Source organism: Taeniopygia guttata, chromosome 2 (genome assembly GCF_048771995.1).
Source record: "Taeniopygia guttata chromosome 2, bTaeGut7.mat, whole genome shotgun sequence".
NCBI lineage: Eukaryota > Metazoa > Chordata > Aves > Passeriformes > Estrildidae > Taeniopygia > Taeniopygia guttata.
In genome coordinates, this window is record NC_133026.1 from 144,800,626 (window position 1) to 144,821,986 (window position 21,361).

A 21,361-nucleotide genomic window follows, 5' to 3' on the forward strand; every position below is an offset into this window, starting at 1 on the left:
CTGGAACTTCCAGGCCTCCAGGCACCAAGGAAGACAACTTCACCTCACTCAGAATCACATCACATAGTTGGTTTTTCTCCTGATATCTGATATGAATTAACATCCTTACTAGAAATTGCCAGTTTAAATCATCAATTACTAATGATTAAATTAACATAGGCCGAGTTAGCTAGCTAAACATCCAACCCCTTTTGGAATTATGTTTATGAACTGTCTGATTAGGGAAGCATAGGAAAATGCATTATTTTGTGATGATATGGAAAACTAAATGTTTGTGAAAAACGAAAAACTTTTCACTTTGTAGAAATGAAACAAAAGCCCATATCAAAGACAGGTTGCTTTTATTTTTGTTTTAGAGAGCATGATGAAATAAAGCCCAAACAAATAAAAACATCAACAGGGCTAGAATATTTGGGGGAGGAAATGGGAAATGAAAGGCTATTTTTTTTACTGACAAGCAATGTGAATGAAAAATGTTCATACTGTTTGAACTCTTCAAAACCAGTTCTATTTATAACTGGGGAGAGGCAAAGAAGATGCATTTAAGTGTGGATGCTGGAAGTGTTCTCATTTCTGCAGTTTGTGAAGGCTCTGCCTGATTTCTCCAAAATGAAACATTAGGCAAGCAGGTAGGGTCTAATTCTTTACTAGCATAATATTTTAGCAACACTGAAGTCACTGGACCTATGGCAATTTATGCTAGTGGAGATTTGATTCACGACACTCCAATGCTCCTAACCTTCGGTGAGGAAGGAAGTACATTCTTTAGCAAGTTTATTGCAAACAGCCCAGCTGCTGTGTTGGGCAGTCCTTTTGTAATATCCATTCATTAGCACTGTTGGGTGTATGTAAGTCAATCATTAAGTCCCCTCTCCTTGCTTGCAGCTCAGTTCCATTCAGCCTTCATCCAGAAATGCAGTTTCTTTTATCCTTTTCTCTCAGGATATGCAGTCGTTTTAATGTAAAAAAAAAAAAAAATTATAGACACATATTTGTATGGTTGGATTAAGCATTCTTCTGGCACTAAATACAAGATGCTAAGTTACAGGATTTGAACCTGCTGTGGTTTATATTGTTTTTCCTTGAGGGTAATTTCACAGCTCCATACATGCAACGGGAAGTAGATGTAGATGAACGGTATTTGACTGCAGAAAAATGTGAAATTGAACTTTCGACTAAATTGGTATTTTAAATTAGATTTCAGTGATGCTTTCCACAGAATACTCCGGGTACTTCACATTGTTTTGGATTTCAAACTTCAAAATTAATTCCATTCCCTAATAGATGATACTGTATCCACAGTGTGTAAGTATCAAAACTATCATGGTACCAAAGACACACTAGCGCTGTTTGTATGGCCTTATTTTGTGGTGTGACATCATCTGATAATTCTGATCTCTGTTAGCAAGAGCTATATCAGGTGCTAATGTCCTGTATTGCATTTTTAATCAATCATTCACTCCACAGAACAGCTTTTACTGACAAATAATTAATTTCTTTATCAGATTAGTCACTAATCTGTCTGACAATATTTGGACCAGAATCATATCTTGAAGTAACTAAGCACAGCTAAAACGGCTTCCAACTTGTTTTTGACTTAACCTTTCCCCTACTCTAGTCTGCCTTCTCCAGATATATGATTTTTATGAAACACCCACAGCTGCAGCTGAAGTGAGTAGATGAAATTCTGGCTTCCAGCTGCCAAGCTCTTACTGACCTCAGTCACAAAAGACCTACTGGCAGTCGTTCAGCACCTTTGAAAATCAGTGATTTAACAACTGGGCAAAGGTCAGACCAGAAATCAATGCCAAAAAAAGGACTAGACCTCTGCTGGGTCTAACTCCCAGTGTGGCCCTGGAAGCATAAGGTACTTTCTTGCCATGGAACATGTCACAGACTTTTCTGTCATTTCTAAGCCTTTTTCTCCTAGTTCATGTTGGACTGGGGAAGAAACCTGACAATATCCTGATTAAGTTGCAAACATGCATCGGCTCCTTTACCTTGCAGTACAAGGGAATTTAAACATTCTGAGAAGAAAAATGTCTCCAGGCATGAGGCAGAAAAAAAGACTAAGTTTTCAGAAACTCCAGCTGTAAAAGAAAAGTGAAAAACACAAGCTCTTCAGAGTATGAAAGGTTCAAGAGGGTAAGAGAACCAATGTCTTGAGGTTTAAAGAAGGGCTGTGTTGGCTTAATAGAAACTTACCCCAGCTTTTTTCCTACTTTGAGAGTGGGGAGCATTACCTACAAAAGGAAAGAAAGGAGAAGTCTGGCTGCTTTGAAGGCTGTTAAGTGTGCTTACCTACTGGGGAAAGAGGGAAAAGGGAGAGCCAGTTCATGAGAGTTGGCAGGTTGGCAGTGCATCCAAAAGTGAACTGCTGTTAGCTCTGGGAGGCCAGCAGGATTTTCTTGATTTAGTTTAACAAGTAATTTTGCTAATTCAAAGGTTATATCTTTTTTTTTTTTTTTTTTTTTGACAAATATGAGGCTGCAAAGACTGTTCCTTTGGTTTTATGGGGGAGGTTGTTGATGTGACAGCCTAGAGAACAGATCTTTGTTTAGTAGGATGAAAAAGGTGGAAAGCTGTAGAGAAAGCATGCCTGATCCAGATCCCATTCCTATCAGCATAAACACTGATTTAGTTCAGAATAACACTGGCATGAACAGATTCACTCTCAATATTTTTCACTACCTTCTGCCCATTTGTGTTTGTGTTCTCCTCTCCTTGCTGAGCACCTTAACAAAAGTGCAGTTCATACCTGCATTTGTGCACTCGATGTCCAAAGCCATCTTGGAGCAATTTACCTTATAGGATATTTTCCCTCTGAGGAACTCTTGGGTAATGAGATTCCCCACTACCTTCCATGCATAAAGTATATAGGAAGGGTATAGCAGGTTGGTATTCAAGGTGCTCCAACGTAAGAACTACTGGAAGGCTTGCAGGAAGCTTTAATTTACTCTGTCGTGCATCCTTCATCACTTCAAACTCTACAGTAGTGAAATACGATGAAAAGTGAGCTCCTAAAAGCTAAGCTCCTATAAACCTTATCCTTTGAACACAAGTCCTTTCACATAAACCATGATCTGCAGCCCCCACTTGTACTATGGGGTTCCTCCTGTGGGCATCTGAGGCACATGTGGAATCAGAAAAATGTGACTGTGGTTAGGACTTGCACTACCAGCACTATACAGGGATGAACTCACCCATCAGAGAGCTATCAAGATGCCTTCACCATTTCCATGACCCTGAAGACTGGTAGTACCTTAGTAAAAATAGAAAATAATGAATTCTGTAAGGTCTACTTATAAATTTGTAACTACTGAAACAGGAACCAGGTCTTTCTCTCTCCTGACAAGCTGGATATGTGCAAGTTACCTCTGCTTTGAGTCTATATTTAGTCATTATTTAATTCTCACATGGTGAGAAGGAATTTTTGGCATTTGCTCTGCGGGTTGGCAGACTGTCAAGTAACTCTAGAATTCATTGAGGCTAGAAGAGGCTCTGGGCAGACCTGTCACAAGTAAATGATTCTGTTTTCCTCAATCAGTCCACCAGAGCTGGTACCTTGAATATGCTTCATCTAATTTTCTTGCATGCTGGAATCTGACAAATACAGTAATGGTATTTTTCACTCATTTGCAATAGTGCTTTTCTTTGAATGGCATTAAAATGCTCCTCAAATGCCAACCTTCTTAGTGAAAATATTCATGTATCAGTTTTAGTAATGTAACTAAATATTTAGTTGTAGCTGTCTATCTCCCAGGGGTTTTGTGAAGCTTGTTTAATTGAGGTTTGAACTGTCATTATTTGTGAGATGAGATTATCTATCATTCATGAGCTTTCAACTGAATACCAGTTCGTTTGGAAGGGAGAATACTGTCAAATCCTGAAAGTTTTGTGATTTCCAGCACACATAATTATTCCTCCAAATATTCACTCTATATAGTTTGTCATTTATTACTAGCTGTTCATTATCCTATCTAGAAAACAGTCATCCAGTCAGGTGCCAGAAGTAACAGTATGTGACTTCTATGACCATTCACATATAGAGGAACTTGCACAATCAAAGCAAACAGAGCATGAATAATGTGCAGACAAAATTTGTTTACATGAGCTATTCCATGAGTATTTATGAACTAGAAACACATTTGTAGAAATTAGGTTCAGAGAGCAAGGAGAAAAGCAGAGCCAAAATTGCTAGAATTCAATTTCTACCCATAGTTTATGCTGGTGTTAGAGATAGGTAAACTCTAATTTCAGGTGAGTCACACAGAGTTGTGCAGCAAATTGGTGGGACCAGAAGGGAAATGGCAACCTGGGGCCAACCCTTCATGGCAATGCTTTCCCTGCCTCCCATCAGGCTGCTGTGACCCTTGCTAGGCTGAATTGCAGATCTGCAGCCATCTCCAAGCTGACATTAGATTCACCTACATTCCACACTAGCAGTTTCCTCTGTGTTTCCCATCGCAGCATGGGAGATGCTCCTCGTGCACCAAAGGCAGGATGACTGTGGGAGAAATCCATGCTGCGGACTGTGGGAACTTTGAATCTGTCTCAGGATCAAGAAAGCCTTGTGTCTCAAACACTGTCTGTGGTTCCAGCTAGCAGAGGTCCATGCTGTTGTAAAATACCCACTAATTCGTCCAACATGTCTGCCATCATTTCCCAGAGCAGCCAAATGGATGGATGTGAAAGTGGAGCTTTCCTCAATGCCTTTGGTTTTAGCACGTTTGTCAGGTTTGACACCAGATGGCAACTGAATACTGTTAAGCAGCTTCCTCACTCCCTTCCACCTACAGTGAGACTGGGAAGAAAACTGGAAAAAAAAAGAAAAAAAAACCTCATGGGTTGAGATAAGAACAGTTTAATAATCAAAATAAAGGAATGAGAAGAAGATGAAGGAGAAAGAGAAGGAGGAGAAGAAGAAGAAGAAGAAGAAGAAGAAGAAGAAGAAGAAGAAGAAGAAGAAGAAGAAGAAGAAGAAGAAGAAGAAGAAGAAGAAGGAGGAGGAGGAGGAGAAGGAGAAAGAGAAGGAGAAGGAGGAGGAGGAGGAGGAGGAGAAGGAGAAGGAGAAGGAGAAGGAGAAGGAGAAGGAGAAGGAGAAGGAGAAGGAGAAGGAGAAGGAGAAGGAGAAGGAGAAGGAGAAGGAGAAGGAGAAGGAGAAGGAGAAGGAGAAGGAGAAGGAGAAGGAGAAGGAGAAGGAGAAGGAGAAGGAGAAGGAGAAGGAGGAGAAAGAAGGAGAAGGGGAGGAAGAGGAGGAAGGGGAAGAAGGGGAAGAAGGGGAAGAAGAAGAAGAAGAAGAAGAAGAAGAAGAAGAAGAAGAAGAAGAAGAAGAAGAAGAAGAAGAAGAAGGGGAAGAAGAAGAAAGAAAATGGAATAAAATCCAAGACAAAAAAGTGATGCACAGTAAAAATTGTTCGCCACTCACTGACCACTGCCCAGCCTGTACACCAGCAGCAATTGTCCTCTCATGACCAGCTTATATACTGGGCATGCCATCCTGTGCTGTGGAATATTCCTTTGTCCTGTTCAGGTCACCTCTCCTGGCCTTGCTCTCTCGGGGATTCTTGTGCACCTGCTCCCCAGCAGCGCATGAGACACTGCAAAGTCCTTGATTTAGAGAAAGAACTACTGAGCAACAACCAAAACATCAGTTTTTTATCAAGGTTATTCTAATATTAAATCCAAAACACAGCACTGTACCAGATGCTAAGAGTAATATTAAACTCAAGCTCAGTGAAATGAGAAAGTTGACTTTACTTTTTTTGAAACATATACAAAAGTACAGCTTTTGCACTTACAGATTTCCTATGCATTTTTACATAGCCAGAGGATCACAGGGGGATAAGACTGCTCTGTATTATTTCCTTGTAGAAAAGGCATCTTCTTACCCACAAAATCGAGCAGAGACTTAGATTAAAGGCAGACAAGAGCTTGAGAGCATAAGCAGTGAATTTAAATCCCCTTTTGTCTTTCATCTGGCAATAAAATCCTGCCTCGTGTTTAAAAACGCAAATGTTGCATATTTAAAAGCAAAGACTGTATGCGTTACACCGACCAGCTGCATAAATCCTAGTGGCCTTGGAAAATTAATGTTTTGTTTTAAGCAAAGCTGAAGTTACTCCTGTTATTTCACTCTATCAATAGCGAGTGCATTAACATTATCTAGTGTCTGCAAGCACACTATTAATTTACATTGTACTGTCCCAATAGAGGGAAAAGAATTGTTCGAGGCAATGAGGCATATCCACTTCCACTCCTTGGGACTCCTTACCTCCAAATAATCAATATTAATGTGGTGAAGGGAGGGAAGAGAGGAAAAAGATTCTCTGACTGATTTATTAGCTAAAGCCACATCACAGTGGAATGATAGTCTGAAGATTCTTCACTAGACTGAACAGACACTAAATGGTTTATCAAGGGTGGAGTCACTGTAACAGTGTCCATGTGAAGTCAGGATTAATATGACATTTCCTAGCCAGGAGGCTGACAGATATAACTTTCAATTTCCAAAATGATACATTCTTGATTGAACAAAAAAATCCAATATGTTATTGAAAATACTTGCTCACTCCAGCATCACCTGTTTTTTTCCCATTAAGGAAAATGTTTTCTTACAGAAAAACAGGATATTTTATCTGATGAGAACTTCTTTTTTGCCTACAGGTCAGATGAACAGCACAACACACAGTTCTTAAAAATATGTTGGCAACTCCTTGGCAAAGTACAATTGGCAGGAAGTAAAAAAATTAAATATTGAGGGGGTGGGATGGGGCAATTTTTAAGTTAAGCATGACCTGAATATTTCTTTTTAAATTATAGGAAAAGTAATTGCTATAGAATGACCTTTTGTCCTTTTGACCTTCAGCAAGGAAAAAGTTACTTTTAAAATTGCGTTATGGCAGCAAATGCTGTAATCTATACATAGGCTGAAGTCAGAGAGGGATGGCAAGCACACTGAGGCAATACTGAAACATTTGGTTCTAGCTGTCCACAATAACACATGCTTACACTTGGAGATATAGATAACAGTCACAAAAAAAGCTCAGCTAGGGGGAAAAAAATGACTCAGTGTCAGAAAAAACAGTTTATTTTCTCCATGTTGATAACAAGAGTAGAATACAGGTCTGAGTACTTAATTCACTACTGTAAGATATAAAACATGGGTGCTTAACTTGCTTTCTTTACTAATCATTATATCAAATTAAGATTAAAGAATGTCTTAACTCATGCCTATACACATACATGTATTATATGGGAAAGCACCACTGGGTGCTCATCAAACCTGCAGCTGGGGCTTTATAAAGAAGCATGTCCCAAAGGCAGACCAGGCAAGATGTTCATATTGTCCCTTAAGTCCTGTGGGGCAGGGGATACTTAGAGTTCAGAGGAAAGGTAACTGGGTGGACAGTTTCAGGCTGGAATTAGAATACAAAGCAACTTGTAGAATGATGACACAAATTATGGAAATTGGGGTGATAATCCAGGCTATGCAGGAGTGACAATGGGGAGGGGTGAGGTGCTGTAGACATTTTCTCTGTGCTCTGCTTTCCTTGGTGCTAGAGAGAATTCAACCTTTGAGACAGCTGACATTTTTTGGGATGGTTTGTCACAGTGACCTACAGTGAAATATGTAATACAGAATCATAGAAATGTTTAGGTTGGAAGGAATCTTAAACATAATCAGCTTCCAACAACCCTGCAGGGACACCTTCCACTAGACTAGGTTGCTCCCAGCACCTCCAGCCTGGCCTTGAACAATCCCAGAGATGGGGCATCCACAGCTTCTCTGGACAAATTGTGCCAGTGTATTACCTCCCTCAGAGTAAAGAATTTCTTCCTAATATCCAATCCAAAACTGGTTTCTTTCAGTTAAACTCGAACTTCCTCCTTGTCCTATATCACCTTGGTTTAAGTATCTGCATGGACTTTTACATAACTTATCAGCTTTCTTCAAGTGTGTGTTTTGGGATCAGAGGAGCTGAACCCAAGGCTCAATTCATTACACCACCTGTAGCCAAACACAATCTGTTAAGGTTTATTCTTTACTTCTTTTCACAAGCTGAAGTGAGGACACTGTCCACTGCAAAGTGTGTGCTGTGCTTTCTGTGTGTTGTTTAACACAACATGAATCTGCCTCTAAATGTATGGCAGGTTTATGCAGCCAAAATGTGAGGTTTTAAAAAAAGTGAATCAAGGGGCTGTAACTAAGAGTAATGGGATGATATTAAGTGAGACAAGTGGTACAGTGAGTGTCAAGAAATGCTCCTGGGCAGTGCAGGCACTTGGACTGTGGAGGAGGCTCTTGGGGGATGGACACTACATAATGTGCACTTAACGATATCTAAAAGGCACAACGCTGCACCGACTGCTGCCCAGACTAAATGATATTGCAGGGGTTTACTGCCCTTTATTCTAGGTACTAGACTCTAAATCATTGTTTAAAACCTATATAACCTAATTCTTCTCTGGGGTAACTTATCTGAAGTTCTCAAGGGTGAAAATGAGCCCTCACAAGTAGGAGAGAATACTGCAGCACCCGGAGGCAGCACTAAGAAACAACCGAGATTTTTGTAACGGATAAATTCAGTTTAGTTTGAGACAGGAAATAATTCCATTTCTCCCTAGTTTCATGGAAATTACACCCTAGAAAACTCCCCTGAAGGATATCCAGTTGCAAATACTCTGTAAACAGAAAAAAATCATGCAATGTGGTCTTATATCAAACTTTCCCTCCTGAGTCTAAGGATAAAGAAAAGATGAAAGGCAAAAACCTCAATAGATATACCTAAACTAAATACCTATTAAAAATATGTGATTTCAGTATGGTTTTTTGGAGAAGAATATCTGTTTAGAACAGCTGCTGGAAACAGCTTTTTATTTCTTTATATATTACTATCACTTCTAATTGATTCAGTCCTTAGAAAAATTAATTATATTTTCAAATCCTCCTTTCTTGATGTGCCTTTCACTTATACAGAGGAGAACACATCATTGATTGGCAGATATTGTCTGAGATTGATGGGTGCACCCAGTCTGTTTTAGAACTCACATCTTCAGAACTTACCAAGAGAATGATCCTGAGATTTTGTCAGTTGGTCAGAGCAGATGCTTGTAACCCCAAGGTTTGTAGATTTAATCCTCATATGGGCTGTTCACTTTAGAGCTGGGCTTGAAGATCCTTGTGGGTCCCTTCCTCCTCAGAATATCCTGTGATCTGGAGTGGAGGAGAAGGGTCAGTGTTGCTTGGAAACAAACAGGAAAAAGCATATGAGTTAGTTAAATAGAGATGATTCACTATAGAGTTAGAATGTTTTCTCCCAAAATACCAATATTCTGGTTTTTAATTCTGCTTTCTGGGGAGTTCTGAAGAAGACATCAGCCAATATATAATTTTGTTTTCATATTCCTGATTAGAAATACAAAATCAAGACAAGAATAGCAACTTACTCATTACTCTTCCATCCTGAGAGGAGGTTCTGAAATCCTTAGTGGAAATCACATGAGTTTTCCAGGGACATTTTGTATCTTTGGAGCACTCAGGGATTCCAGAGATGCTCCTTAAAAGATGTGTGATACTTGATGAAGTGCACTGAGATGACGTGTGAAGATAACTACAGACACTGATTCCTCAGCTCTGCAAAAGTCAATAGCAACAGGATCAAGTTCTATCTGACTAGCAACAATTTTTCATCAGTGCAGTTCTGTAAATCTTAGTTGGCCAGTATTTATAATAATCTTCTTTTACCTTTGCATGAACACTAATTTGAGATGTACTAGGATGAACTTATCACAAACACGGAAGACAGGACAAAAAAAGAATGGTTTGGTTGCCTTGCTTGAAGGAAACATCCAAGCAGTGCCTTCTGGTTAAGATGGTGTGCATGGTTTGGCCCTAACTAAGAACCACCCTACACTCCCCTCCTCAACATGAACTGCAGCATCTCCCTACAGAGCTTCTGTTTTGTCTGCATCTCCAGCTCTACAATTTAACTTTGCTCTTCCACCTTCTGCTCTTGGAAATTTGAGCATTGCTTTTTCCCTAGAAGAACTGTTACTAAATAAATACCTTGACCTCAGTGAAGCAGAGGAAAGGAGAGATTTCTTCAGCAGGAGAACAATAAAGGAAGATCCCATAATCTTCCTGCTTCCTTCCTGCATTTGCAAGGCCAAAAGAGAAGTTGAAGAAAGTAACCCCCTGCCCTCAGTGCAGCACCACTGTCTCATTAGCCCAAGCATGTTCCGTCCCTCTTCTTTAAGTACAGATCTGCACTTTCATCCTCCTTGCTGTTTCTTACCTCCTATTCACATTTATTATTGATATCACCTATCAATAATGCTTTCTGCTGCTTCAAGAGTTTGGCCTGTCTGCCAGATCCCAACTTTCAAGTGCTCTTTGCTTCACCTCATTATATTTTTAATGATCTACAGATTTTCTCTCTCTTTTCCATCTAGTGCCTGTCCCCTTCCTTGCAAAGTGAGAGAGAAAGGTGTTGGCTGATAAGGGCAGAGGGAACAAAGTCGGTGCTTTAAACAGTTGCTCCCACACTGCCCCTCAGCTTACCAACCAGTTTAGCAGCCTCTGTAAAGGCAGAAAATGTACTTGTTTAAAACCTTATTCAAGCATGGATGCTTGCTCAAAACCACCACACAAGAGAGTAAAACCTACTTATTTCCTGCAATTTTGCTGCAAATAGCTGCACTTGATCTTTGAAAAGACAGTTCTCTTCATCAGGTTTCCCAGCTTTATGAGTTGCAATCTTTAGCATATTTTATCTTCTATTTGTTTTCAAAATCAGCTCATTTTATAATGGCTAAGGTACATCCTGTTACTCAGAAAACACAGCAACATTAGAGCAGTTATACCTGAGAACAGGATTAGAGCATTCAGCCGGACAGACTCAGTGCCAAACAGAGAGAGGATTAGTAAATTAGTCTAATATTCAATTTGACAGCCTTGTATAACTGAGGTACCTGATCACAAAGGATTTGCCAGTGATATCAGAATAACAACAGCATACATATTTTGAGTCCATAAAGGAAGTTTCTTTGCCCTTTAACAGCTCTGTCTTGACTCCAGTCTAATACAGCATTCTGTCTCTTGCTGCCATTTCCTCTGTCTGCTGCTCTGTGAGTCTGTTCAGCTCAAAAGACACATGTGTTATGTTTCCAGAAACTAAATCAACCAATTATGTCATTTCCCATTATTATAGTTATTTAATCAAAAAAGAATAGCAACAGAAGAAATGTAACAGGCAGGCAAGATCCAACTTTCTTGTTGAGAGGAGTGAGCCTGCCATACTCTTCTGCCTACATCAGCTTGCTCAGAGTCTTGGTGTGATGGTCAAACCTTCCAAGCTTTGACAGAGGTGAGGCCCATGGAAGGTAAAAGTATTGCAGTCAGATGTAGTCACTGGTCCTCTAACTCTACAAACCACATTGTGACTTCTTCCACAAATGTGGTTTTCAGGGTATTTATAGAAGGGTCAGAATGTGATTTTAAGTGGGTGCAAGAATTAATTACATGGGGAAGAAGTCAGAAGGAGCAGTAGGGTGTTATGAAGACACTGTAAGTATCTGAACAGAGGAGACAGAGTCAAGTGCTCTTATGCTGCGTGAAAGTCATGTGCACATAAAACAATTAAGCAGACATGCCCCGCTTAGAAACAGTGCACTTTGCTGGCAGGGTATCAGCAACATGTGCATCTTTCCATTGCACATCAAGGAGCTGTTTCAGTCACAATCAGAGATGTTCAGGATGCTCAGGAACAGCTGAGCTCTCTGTGGGATCCATCTTGTTGGTAGTCCCGTCAGCACAGCCTGTACCTGGATCTGGAAAGGAAACTGGTGAATGCTGCACACCATTCAGTGGTTGCTGTACTGAAAAAGGGTGGCTCTGCATGCTGTCTACACCCTGGCCTACCACCAGAAGCATCTCTAGGATTCAGGAAGGTCAAGGTGTCTGTTTTGCCATGGTGGAATTGCAGCAGAGATGCCCCCTTGTTAACCTCCAATGAAGAGGCAGATAATTTACAGTCGGGTCTTGCTATCACAATTCCATGGCTTCAGGACTCAGAATTTTCCTCATCTCTTACTTGAATGGATAAGGCCCAGCATGAGTGTGACTAGAACTGCTGCCTCTGGGTGTATTATAGAATTTACAGATATGGGAACACAACATACAAGGATTTTTGTCTTATCAGATTGATGTCCTCTATGCTCATACCTTTGGAAGAGCTGTGATAATTGAGATAATCCTCATCCCTTAAAGCAGCTTTTTAAGCTGTGATTATTTTGGCAGCACAGCTCAAGTTTTATCATTTGCAGAATGCAGTGGAAGAAAAGGAATAAAAACACATATTCTTTTTTGTTCAGCTTTAACCCAAATAAGCCCAGGCCACTGAAAAGAAGAAGAAACACCTCCCAGTATTCATGTCTCCTCTGATTACTGTCCAGGCATTCACACTTGCTAGAAAATACCTCTCTAATTATTTTATCATCTGACATACTCTGAATATTCTTACAAAAGAAATAAAGGATTCTGAAATGCACAATCTTTTGCTCTGCATAACCAATGGTCTGTAATTGTGAACATCTATGTCCAGAGCAAGAGCAGAACATGGGAACTTCAAATAGGACTTTAGTAAGTTTTCAGAACAATAAGTTTTTCCTTAGCCTTCTTTTAGATATAACATAATATCTCAGCTTCATCTTCCTGTATTAACTCGCCTTCCTAACAAAAATATATGTGGTATCTAAGGCTTGCTACTTTCTTTGAATTTCCTATTTGCTATTTTCAAATCTTTTCTGTCTGTATTTACTGCTTTTGAGATGTATTCTCTGCCTGACAATGTGTGGGAATTCTGAGGGTGTGACTCAAGGCTGCAAATTTACTGAGGCACACTTATGTCAGATCTTCCTGACTCCAGCCTCAAACTTCTCCCGTCATCATTAAAATAAATGTTTATGTCACCTTCAATTCCGCCTACTCTGTGAGTACTATTGAAGCACATTGGATTTCCCAAGTATCAACATGGTTAAGGATTAAAGTGACAAATTTAGGCACTATAATAACCAGATATATTAGAGGACTCACAGCTCTAATGTAAACACCAGTGCACATTGAATTCAAGATCCAAAACCAGGATTCAAAAAATCAATATTTTGATTTTACAACACACCAGGTGAGGGTGTGTTGTAAATCATACCTTTTTTCTTGTAGCTTCTGACCTGGGGAGTACAGAACTCCTTGAGAAACTGTAAGTCAAACTGCAAGTTGTCTGTCATGCAGCTTGTCCCATTCTTGGTATTCCACTTTATATGAAATTCTTAGAGGATGGAAACCCTGCCCATGGAAATGGGACTGATGGTCCTTTAAGACTCTTTCCAATCCAAACACTTCTACTCTTCTTATCTCTGCTGTGGTGAAGAGTGTGCAATCTTCTTGCTGGAGCACAGAGGTTGCTTCTTTAGGTACTTTCCAGGGCTTCTTGATAAAGGAGTTTTATATGTAGAAGTAATTTCCAGGCACACAAGGGACAGGATAATTTGGAACAGTCTGGATAAATAATTTGTAATAAATCAGGATAAATTGTCCCTAATCAAACTGATTTTTTTTTTTTCATGTTGAAATAGCAGTGTCTGTGACCATGGGTGGGATGCGGTTTAAATAATTTACATCAGCTTTAGAAAAACTTGCAGCACAGTTTCTTTAGTATCCTCGCAGTCATAATGAGAATATATGCACTGGAGGGGTGCACTGTTGAGTATTAAATTTACCAGATTGTCAAACTCAAAGGTGAGTATTAAATTTACCAGATTGTCAAGCTCAAAGGTGTAACTGTGATTCTGGATTCCATTATCAACAAGGAATGGCTTAAAAAATGAGGTTCTTTAACCTTGAAAAGAGAAGGACTATTTGCTATGTTCAGCTACCTGAAGGGTAGCTATAAGAGAGACAAAGTTAGGCATTTCTCAAAGATGCAGAGGAAGGAAAAAGAGGAAATAGTCACAGTTGCCACAGGAGAGATTTCAGTTAAATGTAGGGAATGACTATTCACACAGATCCATTCTTCACAGGTTAACCACAGAGACTGTGATCTCTCTGTCCCTGAGGACTGCCACAGCTCAGCTGGACAAGGACCTGATCTAACAGACAGCTGGAGGTAACTTTAAAGCTAGTCTTGCTATAACAGGGGTGGTGTCTAGATGACCTCCAGAAATCCCTCCACTCTACATTCATCCGTGGTTGTAAATATTTTGTGAATCAAGAATGTAACCCAAAGGGTCCTCCTGCTCCAAAATGAATGGTCCCAATTCTTCTGCTCAGCTAAAAGAGGGAGGCAGAAAGCTGAGACCTATGGGACCTGTTGAGGTACATTCAAAAGTCCTGAGGGAACTGGCTGAAGTTTTTGCCCTAGGGAATTGTCTAATATTATTGCCAAGCCTTTCGTGATGTTTAAAACTCATGGCACTCAGGTGAAGACCCCGGTGGCTGAAAAAAGGAAAGTATTTCACCTATTTTTAAAAGGTGTAGAAAGGAGGTCCCTGGGAATCACCACCCTGTCAGACTCCCTTCCATGCCTTGGAAGATCAGGGAACAGACTCTCCTAGAAACCATACTAAGGTATACAGAGAACAGGGAGGTGATTTGGGACAGCCAGCATGGCTTCACCAAGGGAAGGTCCTACCTGACCAACTAAGGGGCCTTCTAAGATGGAGTGACAAGGGAAGGCCTACAGATGTAATTTACCTGGACTTCTGTAAAGGCTTTCACATAGTCCCCTACAACATCCTTCCTTCTGAGTCAGAGAGAGATGGATTTGATGGGTAGACTGTGGTGACTGAGGAATTGGTTGGGTGGTTGCATCCAGAGGGTGGTGGTCAATGTCAAAGTGTCTGGATGGACACAAATGATGTCACTCAAGGGTCTGTACTGGGACCAGGGGTAATCAATTTCTTCCTCAATATCATGGACAGTAGAGTCAAGTGCACCTCTAGAAAATTTGCAAATGAAACCAAGCTGAGTGGGGAGGTTGTCACACCTGAAGGACAGGATGCTACCCAGAGGGACCTGGACGAGTTTGAGAAGTGGGTCTGTGGGAATCTCATGTGATATAGCAAAGCTAGGTGCAAGGTCCTAGAGATGCTAGATTCAGACTAGATATAAGGAATAAATAATTTACAATTAGGGTGGTAAAACACTGGACCAGGTTGCCTGGAAATGTGGTAGTTGCCCCATCCACGGCAACAGTCAAAGTCAGGTTGTACTGAGTCTGATCTAGTTGAAGATGCCCTGCTTATTGCAGGGGATTTGACTTGATCACCTTTAAAGTTCCCCTTCCACCCAAATTCTTCTATGATTCTATGAGAGATGTCGAATGAAATGGAGACTCAGCAGGTCGCACAATATGGTTCCCCTGGAACTGGCACTGCAAGAGTTACTACTTTTCTCAGAGAAACATGAAAGAAGGCACACAAGGGCCAGAAATTTTACTTCTTTCAAGTGGGTCCTCATCTCTGCCCTTATCTTAAAGCACTAGTCAGCTAAGTGGAAAAGACTGTTGATATATAAACCTAAGGAGCAGGAAAAGGAGTTTATTGTATCCTGGTCATTCTCACTGGGTGTTCTCACCTGCTGTCAGTGGCCTCCCTCCCACTCATTTGCTCTTCTTACATGTGCTGTTTTGAGACTACAACCTGTAGGTCTGGCCATGTATGTGCCAGAAAGTGTGCCTTGGAAAAAACTGCATTTTATGAGGATTTCAGTTTCAGGAATACGCTAAGTATTCCTGATATTTCTTCAGTATTGTAATCTGAGAGAAGGCATAATTTCTGAATCCCGGAAAGGCAGAACATTATTTAGGTGCCAGCTCACTGAGCTCTTGCAAGATATTTTGTGTGAGATTGCAAAATATTTTTTAGGCCTGGACCACCTGGTCCATTCTCTTCCTCACATAGTACTAATATATTCCTTTATCCAGAGAGATTTGTTTCTCCATATTGAGCTGCAGTGAAGATAAACACTCTGTAGCTGGTTGATGAGATACAAGGTGAGGTTCTGCACTGAGTCACTCTAGCGTGACATAGCCAGCAAGCAAATAAGAGAAATCAGAATCACTGTCATATTGTGACACTTAATCTCTGTGTGCACTTATAAGAAAAGTCTTAATCAGTATAACTGGTATTTTCACCTCTCCTATTGTCGTTTTGTTTTATATGAGATTTTTCTTCCCTTGTTTCTGTCTAGTGGTCAAGTTTATTGTAGTTTATCTTTCCCCCATCACCGTAGCTTATCATTCCACTATTCAGCTCAGCACATGAATTATTAATACTGGTTTTATGTTAAACATCCCTACCTTGCACATAATTTGACCTTACTTACTGAAGATGTATCTGGCAAACCCTTCAGAATACATTGCCCTCACTGTGTCTACGAAAAATGTTTGTTCCTCGTGTTTGGCTTACTTAACCAAGGTTCAAAACACTTTGAACAGTCATGTGACCATTTTTATTAGCACTTTTTTCATTACAGAGTAAGAAATAAAAAAAACCCAAAACACTAACCTTTCTGAAACCTAATTACCTTTTTGGTTGCTAGTAATTGTCCCTGTATTTTCATACTGGCATCTATCCTTGAATACACAGGAAAAGTGAAAAATTAAAACTTGCCTTCCAGTACACTTAAAAAATTACTTGATCATCAAGAAATATTCAGTGTAGCTTTCAAATGTGGTTTAGGAAGGAGCTGTAGCTTGTATTTACCTCAGGATAATTGGAAAAGGTCTCAGTTTATCATATTGGTTCTGTATTCAGCAAAATGTTTTCTTATACCTCTCCCAACATAGTAAAATTTTAATCCTGTACTGAGCTCAGCAGGAACCATTTTAAACACCTGCTGTCTCAGTCATAATGTCCACCATCTTTCCCTTAGGGAGTGTAGTTTCATTTCCATGTGGAACTGAAAGGTAATTCCAAAGTCTTTATAGAAAAGGTGTATGTTTACCAATGGTCTGGTTCGCTTCCAGCGAAAATAACAGATGCCAGACATTTTGAAAGGCAAATGTTTGCTAACAATAATCCATTACAGAATAAATAGTTATCAAGCAGCATAAAATATTAATCAAGTTAACAATTAGCATCGTGGTTATTCTGATGACCATTGAAATGCTGTCTTGCTTTCTCAGCCCTGATATGCTCTTGCTTCCACAATATTCTGTGGCAAGGATTTTCATAGCCAAATTAGAAACTCATGTCATTTTTTGAATACCCTTATTTCCTCCAGTTTCAGTTCTCCTATTGGTTTTCCAAATATGTTTTGTGTCTCCTTTTTCTCCTTGCCAAAACAAGAAAGTCTGGTCTTTTACAGTTTTTGCCACTTGACATTCTCCTTCCTTATTGCACTAATTTCCATGCATACCTGGATCCCCTCAGGCTGTTTGTGTGAAGCAGTGGGCAGCACAGCAATAGGATGAATTCACAGCCTGTAGTTTTTCAACTTTCAACAGTTTTTGATTTCAGAATGTGCTCGTTGCTCACTTCCAACAGCCTCCATTCACTGTGGCTTCAGAGGAGGAGGAATAGACAGAGTAGTAGCCAGACAACACCTCAGTCCTTTCTGTCTGAGTGTAAATTTGGAGATCTTCTCCTTGAAATATGCTCTGACGTGGATAGGGAAACCCTGTCAGTCTGAGCTGCCATCATAATTTTTTTTTGAGGAACCTCAGCATAATAATTCATATTGTTTTATTCGATCCTGATGAAACAGGGCCTCAGATATTTGTAATCCAGAGAATATTGACCTCTTAATGCTTTTTTGTACATTGCATGAACACGTAAAGAAACAACTCCTCCTATCTTCTATATGGTTTACCTGTTGCCAGTAATATAATTTACTTCATTTGTAGATAAAAATGTACTTACATTCTCAAACTCATTGCATGATAGGAAAAAAAAAAAAGTCTTAGCTGTGAAACTGCAGCAACAAAATATTTATATATACTAGATTACCCAAATTGTAACTATTTGGCAATTATCACTGGGACCAATTCTAAAAAATCACCCTCATTTATAAATAGTCAGAATGTCACTTATGAGACATTATTTTGAAAACTTTAACTTTCCCTTTATTATTATTATCATCAATTTGAAAAAGAATTGCTCATAAGGATTTAATTGTGCCCTTACCAATGTGTAGGTTTTCATTGGTAATCAAAGTTTGTTTAGATTCCGCTATCTGTCTCTGACACTTTGCTTTGCTTTCACGAGTGCTTGCTGAATTCTGCTGTCTTATCAGAATACATTCATTACAAAAATGTAATAGACTGTTTCTTAATAGACACCTTCAGTGTTTAAATTATTTCTGAATGCCTTAAAAGTCAGCAAATTAAATTGCCCATTTTTGCCTTTTCACCAGCAAAATCAGAAAGAAAGAGATAATACAAGACAAATAATTATCATCACAACTTTTACAGTAGAAGCTTAAAAATAAAGTAAATTAATTTAAATGTCAACTTATTGTCAGGTTATGTTCTTAATTTTTTTCAACTTTTTCCTCTTCAAATGTCAGCCTTGAATAAAATTGTTGTACAATATTAAACTATGTACCCAAATCTTCACTACAAGATAAACTTTTAGAAAGGAGCAGGTTGACTCTACTTTTCAAAATAAACAGGTATTTGAGAGTATCTTCTTCCTCTGATATTGGCATTTGATGAGTACAGGTGAACACTGTAAGTTTGTCCTGGCTGGGAACCATTTGGGCATAAATATTTGCATGGCTGGATTGTCAATATGTGTTGGAGATAAGCCAAACTTCCTAAACTGCCTTTTCATTTTTATTTATGTAAAGAGAAGGAGAAAATACCAGGATACAAAACAGCCTAAAACTCAACACTGCTCTTCTAATCACCTAAATATCTATTACTTTTCATAAGGAAAAATATGTCCTTTCTAGCGTATTGAAAGGAAATGGGCAAGTCCATGCCATCCACAACTCATTGACACGGACAGAGCAGCCTCCACTGACATCAGGGCTGGATTTTAGATGTAGGAGCTACATGTCACTCATATCCAGAGTAGTAGCAGTAGTATTACTTCTGATATATCCCATTTATATCAAATATCACTGATATGTGCCAGTTCCCCCTCGATGTAGAGTTTCTTCATTATATGTGATGAATGCAGGAGACAGAGAAGATCTAGTCTATAATGTTCCTCTTGCTCTGGTTGCATTCATTACAAGGATTTTTTTTGGCTCACTTCTTTCCAAGTTACTAAACTGCTGTTGTTCCTATACATTCATGTCACAATTGATAAACTTTGGTGTTACCATTCTTACATTTAATAGTGTTTTCACAGTTAATTAATACACTTCTGTGTTACTAAGCCTATTCAAATTTAATTCCAGATTCTGCTGTGAACTTTAATGAGTTTATCAGGCAGGATCCTGCAGGGAAAGTTGGCAGGGCACCACATGGAGTCTTGTGTTTGTTTAACTCTGGCAAGTCACTTCTCCATCTCTCACCCAACATCTGCCCATCTTGCATAGTCAGCGAGCAAATCCTTCACCTGTCATGGCCTGTGCCAGCAGTGCACTGTTGGAGCTGGCAGTTATTGGAAAGCTGAATCAGGGCTTAGAACTCTGCTAAGACTTTGCCAGAAAAACAGGCAGTTTAGCAATGATAAAGGAGTAGGCTGGGGAAGGACTCAGTGCTAGATTTTCTCCTCAACAGAGTGCCCCACCTCCCTCCCATGGATAGGTCAATGGTCAGTATCACAGGATGTTTAAAGATGAAGTTTCCTTTTCAGGAAATTCGCATGAAATTTCAGGAAATGTCACATGCTTTGGACTGACATCACTCCCTTAGCCTTGGATGGAACACCTCTCAAAACAACATATGGTATCCAGTCAGTCTCTGTGAGCCGTCTTTGTTTCACCATTTTTGTACCACTGAAGTGCTCAATGTTGATGCGGGTTTTGCCTATAAATGATAGTTTCAGTGTATGTGTCTGTATTCCTGACATAGAGGGAGACTGAAAAAGAGGCAGGAAATCTTACTCTGTGTACATATATGCACTGAACACTTCAGGAATACATTATTTAATATGTGATTTGATACCGATCGCTGTCAGTTACCCAAATCCAATATAAACTAATTTTCTGTTATTTTCTTCCTTTTTTTTTTTTTTTTTTTTTTGTCTTCACTTTTTAGCACCCCTGGCACAAAAGACTAGAAGTGAAATATTAACAGAAATCTTGTGCCAGAAAAGTTCAACTCTAGAGTGTGCTGGATAATACAATTTTAATTTCCCAAGTTTCTAGTGTGTCATATGATACTTGGTCAATCAGTAACACTCAAACCAGTAGTGTGCTTTGCATTAACAAAGAAAATTTAAACTGCTTCTTTTATGCTAAAAGAGGAAATAATTTTCCTGAATTCTGACAAGTGGCAAATTTGTCAGTATGCAGTGAATAAAGAAGACAATGAATTGTAAATCCCCTGTGAAACATGCTTTTCATACAAGCTCTAGGGAAGTTGTTGATGTGGTCAAAAGCTCCTGTTTTTGATCTCATTGCACTTTCTAGTTAAGTCTTATTTTAGTTATGCCCATCTTTATTTTGGTCTTATCATTCAAGCATGATACTTGCTGTATCACAATATGCTTAGATGACACAATAACAAATTGGGTCCTGGCAGTACTGGTGTAGGATTGAAGTCTAAACTTTTATTAAAAGTTCTGTTCTACTCAGCTATGGTGGTCTAAAATAGACCTGGAGACAACTTTGGATCTACAATATTAAAGATGTTCTGTAGCTCATAAAGGCTAAGGAATCTGAAAAGTGCATATATCAAATATATGTCAGAATTGGAAATTACTGATTCCCAGTTAAGCCAATTTAAACACAACACCCAGATTTGGTGATGCTGCATCAGTGAAATATTTGGCACTGAAGACTGGACAGTCAAGCTAGGATGGATGTCTGCTATCTCATTTTTGAAAACCCTTTTTTTCCTCTCCCATCTTCCTAAATGAAACACTTGAATCTTTTCATTTGCTTGGCTGTAGGCCAAGTTTGTTCTTCAAAGCAGAGTTGTCTACTCTAATGTGTCCTAGAAGTGACAGGGACCTTCAGGATAAATGAGAATAATGATATGGGAAAGAACTGCAGTGGAATATTTGACTTACTGCAGTATTGCACAGGTGTGACCCAGAAGACAATCTGCATGTCCTGGAGCAATGGTGTAACTGGGTTTGGCTGGGATGAAATTTCACAGGTGAATTCCTTTGTCACAGCCCATGTGGGGATTTGTCTTTGGGGTTGAAATAGTGTGGGTAACACAGCAGTGTTTTGGCTGCT

The 21,361-nt window shown here is 39.4% G+C and overlaps 1 long non-coding RNA gene across 6 annotated transcripts in view; it reads right to left on the minus strand.

Annotated features, from left to right (window-relative positions):
• Positions 1-327: 327 nt before the first annotated feature.
• The window catches only part of LOC115494014 (uncharacterized), a 39,604-nt gene continuing 18,570 nt past the window's right edge, over positions 328-21,361 (minus strand). The window contains exons 2-8 of one of the 6 annotated variants that reach the window (XR_012054293.1): positions 9,451-9,637; positions 9,068-9,217; positions 5,433-5,610; positions 3,204-4,816; positions 2,206-2,243; positions 2,001-2,090; positions 328-1,145 (exon numbers count right to left, since the gene is read on the minus strand). This is a non-coding gene — a long non-coding RNA (uncharacterized lncRNA). Of the gene's footprint in view, positions 2,244-3,203; positions 4,817-5,432; positions 5,611-9,067; positions 9,218-9,450; positions 9,638-21,361 lie in introns of all 6 variants that reach the window. The other 5 variants (XR_012054295.1, XR_012054292.1, XR_012054291.1 and 2 more) reach the window with 5 other exon arrangements.